Here is a 7497-nt window from a genome sequence, read left to right on the forward strand (position 1 = left end):
GCTGAACTGGTTTAAAATCTCTATACGATAAGGTAACGTGGAAAATCTACAGTAAGGTGTTTATGTTATGATGTTTAATTTTACCAATACTATGTATTATTACTAATACAAAATTTCTTTTTAAATTAATATCAATTACTGTTTTATTCTGTTTATATGCTAGAACAAAAATCTTCTAAATACATGTGTAAATATTCAAACTTAAACACGTTGAAATCACTAGCGCCGCCAAACATCGTATTGCGGCAATTAGTGGTGAATATAAGTATCTTAAAATGTTTCACATTCACCACTTACATCGCCATGGGAATGGCAACACAAGTAGCACGATGTTCAACGCACTCGCGATCCTGCTATGAAAATTATATGGCAGGATTTGCAGAAAGAAATTAAAAAACGTTTTGCAGATTTAAGAAACAAAAATTTTGAAAATAAAAATTTCTAAATTGGACCCTGGCTCTAAGCCCTTTTGGAAATTATCTAAAATCTTGAAAAAACTTCAGAAGCCAATACCAGCATTGAAAGAGGAAAACAAATTATTACTAACTAATTGCGAAAAAGCTCAAAAACTTGCTATGCAGTTTGAAAGTGCGCACAATTTTAATTTAGAACTTACTAGTCCAATTGAAAATCAAGTTACTCAGGACTTCGAAAATATTCTCAATCAAGAGAACGTTTTCGAAAATGTCTGGGAGACTGATTTGGATGAAGTGAGAACTATAATTAAAAAATTCAAAAATATGAAAGCTCCTGGCGATGATGGAATTTTCTACATCCTCATCAAGAAACTTCCAGAAAGTAGCTTATCATTTTTAGTTGATATATTTAACAAATGTTTTCAATTAGCATATTTTCCTGACAAATGGCAAAATGCTAAGGTTGTTCCAATTTTAAAACCAGACAAAAATCCAGCAGAAGCTTCTAGCTATCGGCCAATCAGTTTGCTTTCCTCCATCAGTAAACTTTTTGAAAAGGTTATTTTGAACAGAATGATGGCCCACATCAACGAAAATTCAATTTTTGCCAATGAACAGTTCGGATTCCGCCATGGACATTCGACCACTCATCAACTCTTACGTGTAACAAATTTGATCCGTTCCAACAAATCTGAAGGCTATTCTACTGGTCTTGCTCCTCTAGACATAGAAAAAGCATTCGACTGTGTTTGGCATGAAGGTTTGATTGTAAAATTGAAAAACTTTAATTTTCCAACATACATTGTTAGAATAATTCAAAGTTATCTGTCAAATCGAACACTTCAGGTTAATTATCAGAACTCCAGATCTGAAAGATTTCCTGTAAGAGCTGGTGTTCCCCAAGGCAACGTTTTGGGACCAATATTATACAATATTTTCACATCTGACTTACCTGAGTTATCTCAGGGATGTCAAAAATCTTTGTTTGCGGATGACACAGGCCTCTCCGCCAAAGGACGAAGCCTGCGTGTCATCTGTAGTCGATTGCAAAAAAGTTTGGATATTTTTTCTTCATACTTGCAAAAATGGAAGATTTCTCCTAATGCTTCCAAAACTCAACTAATAATATTCCCGCATAAACCAAAAGCTCTTTATTTCAAACCTTCAAGTAGACATGTTGTCACGATGAGAGGGGTTCCAATAAATTGGTCAGATGAAGTTAAGTATCTAGGGGTCATGCTAGATAAGAATTTAACTTTCAAAAATCACATTGAGGGCATTCAAGCCAAATGTAACAAATATGTAAAATGTCTCTATCCACTTATTGATAGAAAATCAAAACTTTGTCTAAAGAACAAGCTTTTGATATTCAAACAAATTTTCAGGCCAGCCATGTTGCATGCTGTACCAATATGGACTAGCTGTTGTAATACCAGGAAGAAAGCTCTGCAGAGAATTCAAAATAAAATTTTGAAAATGATTCTGAGGCTTCCTCCCTGGTATAGTACCAATGAGTTACATAGAATATTCAATGTTGAAACATTGGAACAAATGTCAAATAAAATAATCAATAATTTCATGCAAAAATCGTTACAATCTTCTATTTCCACGATTAATGCGTTATATGTTTAGGTTAAGTTAGGTTAAGTATATTCAAAACGATTTTTTTTCTCTTATAAGCAACTCACCTGTAAAAAATCTGAACTGCTACGGCAAATGAAATGTAATATGTTGTTAACAAAATGTTAATAAAATCTTAGATTTGTTTTACCAAATTAGGATGATAATGTTGTCTAATAACACAGAACACCTAGATATAAGAAATAATGAATGTAATGTTTGGAATGATACTAATAAAGAAATAAAAAAAAAAGAAAAAAGAAAAAAGAAAAAAAATTAGCACGATGTTGCTAGTTGTGTTGCCATTTAAAACAACCGTTGTGTAAGACAACAGTTTTACAATCGGACTTAAACGTCTGTTATCTGTGGTATGGTTCAGTTCTCACTTTACATTGAGCTTCTGATAAGCAGCATATATCATATGAGCGGTATCCTAGTCTACGGGAAAATAATCAAGGTAACCGTATATGCTGATCATGTAACCATTTTCGCCAGAAATCTATAAGATTTCGATTTTGGTCATGCAAATAGTAGATTCTTTCTCTAAATATGCGATGGTAAGGGTTAATTTCAAGAAGACATCCTTTTTTACGATTTAACAATGCTTCATCTGGACTTCAGATATAAAAAAAATGAACCAGATAAATGTACTAGAAATCGCCATTGCAGACAACTGGTCAGAAATAATTGATGCCAACTAATAAAAACTATACAGTATCGATTGAAACTAAACGAGACAAGAAATTTAAGTTTGATGGAAAAGGTGTGGATACTTATCTCGTTTATTTGGCAAGCTCGGGCGCCGTAGGGCTTAACAGAGCCGAAATGTTTTCTTATTTTAACATTATTTACATTTTATAATTTGCATTTATTAAAAAAAACTATGTTAGTTTGGGGAATCTAAGAACTCACGGTTGATTCGAGGTTAGGGAATACATTTATACATCAGGAAAAGAAAGACTTTTTCGGGATTTCAATTGTACTCTTATAATGATATTTAAGCTACTTAGACTACTAATCTGATAAAGTTTTATGGGACAGGATGTCCAGATCTGTAACCAAACTGAACAGAAACGGTTTGTAAGAGACGTGACGAGAAGAGGACAATTTGAAAGGGGAAAAAGACAGGAAACGAACGACAACCAAGCTCGGATATTGATATGCTTCAAAAACAGATTGATCAAATAAATATATTCCAAAACCAGGTCCGCCAACACTTCCCTGAGAGGCTTCTGCTGTTTTTCTCGGATCCGGAGAGTTTCAGTCAGTTCAGATCTGATGCCACGATGCTCACCACATCCCCATACGACGACAGATATTGCTTTCTGAAAGCCCAATACCGTGGGTATGCGCGTTTAACCCTTATAAGCCTGGGACACACCTTCAATTTTCAAATGGTCACAATTTGGAGATCACTCGATCAATTAATTTGAAACAAATTCTAAAGTTAATGCGGTTAGTTGGTGTTACAATCTTTGGGTGCGACATCCCCCCTGACCCTTTTTCCTTATCTGGGTAATGCAAATAGCGTGGACACAGGATATGGTTTCTGAGTAACATCTAACATGACACCATGGAACCATAATCCGGAACATCCGGAACCGGTTCCAATGTGGCCAATGAAAGTATAAAGTGTTATTTGGTGTTCTAATGAACATATTTCACTGCGTAGATGTGAATTGATGTGTCGGATGATATGGTTTTTTAGTAACATCCAACACGACCTCATGGAACCATAATTCGGATCTTCCGGAAACGATTCCATTGCGACTATTGCTGCCAGCACTGCCCCGCAGTGTCGACGTGACTGAATGATGGTGATGCGCTGAAATGCCATCCATGGAATGATATGAGACATAGCAAGTCGAGACAAAGCGAAGGAAAGCTGATACGGTTCTTTCTCTTTGTTACTCTTCGAGGCAGCAATTCGATAAACGTAATGGAGTTAAAATTGAATTATCCTAGATTCTAAAATTTGTCCCTATATTTACAGTGAATTCTAATATTTGTTAAATCTACCTTAAAACTAGCGCTATCACAGTTAGTTTATCACAGTTCACTATTACAGGAAGTAAGTCGTTGAATTACATTAAATTACTAAAACTAACCTAAATCTAAATCATAGGTTGGTAGTCAAACACACAATAGGCGGACACAGATCAATTTGTTACAAGCTCAAACCGAACAATTGTAAGTTACCTACATATATACGTTACAAAACTAAGCTAATTAAAATAAACATTGCAGCTTAAAGCTGATTTCGCACCAAAATCTTGAGTTTGCGAACTGCTTAAAAGAGTCGGAAAAGAGCTCCCGTTTGATCTAGGAACAAATCTTTAAAAATTGTTTGCCATGTCGAACCCGGTTCCTTGAGCAACCAACACGTCCGACCCGAAAACACCGGACAATAAGGGCCTAACCACTCACTGTGTGTGTGATCGTGATCGTCCAGAGACGATCGATGATTGTGTCCAATGTGACCAATGCAACGGATGGTTGGATATGATGTGCGCTGAAGTGACGGCTTCGGCAGCCGACAGATCGTGGACCTGCGGGCATTGTTTGCCGCTTAACGTTTCTTCTCGAACCACGACGTCTTGGCCTTGAAAAAGAAGCAACTGTGATCACCTCGAAGCCGCTGGACAACTGGAGCATCTCTCCAACCCGACGTTGCTAATGGAAATGGTGGAGAAACTTCCCGCGCACACCAAACTACAATGGGCTGATTACATGCAGCAGCATCCAGTAGTCAACTTGAAGACATTCGGAGATTTCATGCTTCGAGTCGTCACAGCAGTCAACAATGTACTCCAGAGGGAATAGCAGCGATCAGCCTAAAACGAAGCAGAAAGGAGTAGTGTACGCTCATATTAGTGAGGCAGAAATGATGCATGAGCCAGTGTTTGAGCAGAATCGAGTGTGTTTCTGTTGTAAGAAACCAGGACATCGTGTTGCAGAGTGTGCCATATTCAACGCGTATTCAGTAGACAAACGGTGGAAGTTCGTTCAAAATAAGGGATTATGCCGCAGCTGTCTCAACTCACACGGAAGGCGAAGCTGCAAAAATGCAAAGCAATACGTATTTGAAGGATGCCAATACCGCCATCATCCGCTGATACACACCGATCGATCCGATAGTGTCAGTCAGCGGTCTACTCAAGGATTGTCAACAGTACAAAACCACATGCATCGGCAATTCAAACAAGCTTTGTTATTCCGCATTATACCTGTTGTCGTTTCCGGACCGAGAGCCACCATCGAAACCTACGCCTTCCTAAATGATGGCTCTTATCTATCGCTCATAGAAAGTAGTATGGTGGACCAGTTGGGCATTGATGGCTGGAAAAAACCCTTGTGTCTTAAGTGGACGGGGAACATCACCAGGATAGAGTCGGAGTCCAAACGCGTTTGAGTCATGATCAGAGGAACGAACAGCCAGCAACAGTTCTCGCTCAATGATATCCGTACCGTTCAGGAACTTACACTCCCAGAACAAAGTCTGAACTTCGATGAACTCTTGCAACGTTACCACTATCTACAAAGTTTACCGGTGGACAGCTACGATAAAGCGGTCCCTCATTTGCTGATAGGCGTCAACAACGCGAATCTCACGTTTCCACTCCAAGTGAGGGAAGGAAGAAAAATAAAAGTTTGTCCTCGTACTCACGACCCTTTACGTACACTGGCATCGACCTTTTCGGACCACTATTGGTGAAAGTATGTAGGAGTGCCGCGAAACGCTGGATCTGTATCTTCACTTGTCTCACCATACGTGCCGTTCAAGTTGATGTGGCCCACAGTCTTTCCACGTCTTCGTGCATGAGGTGTATCAGAAGATTCGTTTGTCGTCGAGGAGCACCAGCGGAAATCTACCAACTTCCAGGGTGCTGAACGCCTCTTAAAAGAACAACTTTTGAAGATACACGACAAATTAGCTGATACGTACACTAATACAGATACGAAATGGGTGTTCATTCCATCTGGCGCACCCCATATGGGCGGAGCGTGGGAAAGAATGGTGCGGTCGATAAAGTCGGCCATGGAAGCTGCGTACAACAGTGATCGAAAGCTAGACGATGAAGGACTAGAGACGTTAGTCGTTGAAGCCGAGGGCATAGTCAACAGCCGACCGATTACTTATCTGCCTTTAGACGCTGCTGAAGGAGAATCACACACTCCAAATCATTTCCTTCTTGGAAGCTCTAGGGGTGTTCGACAGCCAGCAATACCATTCAATGATCCAGCCGTAGCTGTAAAGAATTCCTGGAACCTAATACAACATCAACTTGGCGTCTTTTGGAAGCGTTGGATTCGGGACTATCTCCCGATGTTGACCAAGCGAATGAAGTGGTTCGGTGAAGCAACGCCCTTAGCTGAAGGAGATCTGGTTCTGATAGTGGATGATGGTCGAAGGAACGGTTGGATCTTTTTTTTTTTTTTTTGATGCGCTGAAATGCCATCCATGGAATGATATGAGGCATAGCAAGTCGAGACAAAGCGAAGGAAAGTTGAGACGGTTCTTTGTTACTCTTCGAGGCAGCAATTCGATAAACGTAATAGAGTTAAAATTGAATTATCCTAGATTCTAAAATTTGTCCCTAAATTTACAGTGAATTCTAATATTTGTTAAATCTACCTTAAAACTAGCGCTATCACAGTTATTTTATCACAGGAAGTAAGTCGTTGAATTACATTAAATTACTAAAACTAACCTAAATCTAAATCACAGGTTGGTAGTCAAACAAACAATAGGCGAGCACAGATCAATTTGTTACAAGCTCAAACTGAACAATTGTAAGTTACCTACATATATACGTTACAAAACTAAGCTAATTAAAATAAACATTGCAGCTTAAAGCTGATTTCGCACCAGAATCTTGAATTTGCGAACTGCTTAAAAGAGTCGGAAAAGAGCTCCCGTTTGTTCTAGGAACAGCGACCAGGTCATCAAAATGCAAAACTAACATTTCGTTCAAAACCCCACTCTAAACTGAGCGTTTTGTTATAAAATTATCTAAGATAAACAATTGGAATCCGAAAAAATACCCTCGTGTTGCGTTACCCAGAAAAGAGGGAGGAATCAAGAATTGTAACACAAACTAATCGCATTAACTTTAGAATTTGTTTTAAACTAATTGATCGAGCGATCTCCCAATTGTGGCGATTTGAAAATTGAAGGTACGTCACGGGTTTTTAAATGTTAAAAATATTGCCCATCGTTTTTTTATGAACCAATAATTCTATTGAATTTGTAAAGAAATTGTACATATTTTTCTGATTGTCTTTCAACCATTTGAAAAGCGATGTTTTTTGAAATTTTATAAAACTCTCAGGTTTGATTATATTTTCAGAGGATTTTGTTGGTAAATTCTTAAAGTATTAACTATATTTGTCTACTTTTCGATCCATGTTGAAGCTTCTTGTTACATTTGAGAATGTCCCATAAAAAATAAACTAAAAA

The sequence above is a fragment of the Aedes aegypti genome, chromosome 3 (assembly GCF_002204515.2).
Source record: "Aedes aegypti strain LVP_AGWG chromosome 3, AaegL5.0 Primary Assembly, whole genome shotgun sequence".
In the NCBI taxonomy this organism is placed as follows: domain Eukaryota; kingdom Metazoa; phylum Arthropoda; class Insecta; order Diptera; family Culicidae; genus Aedes; species Aedes aegypti.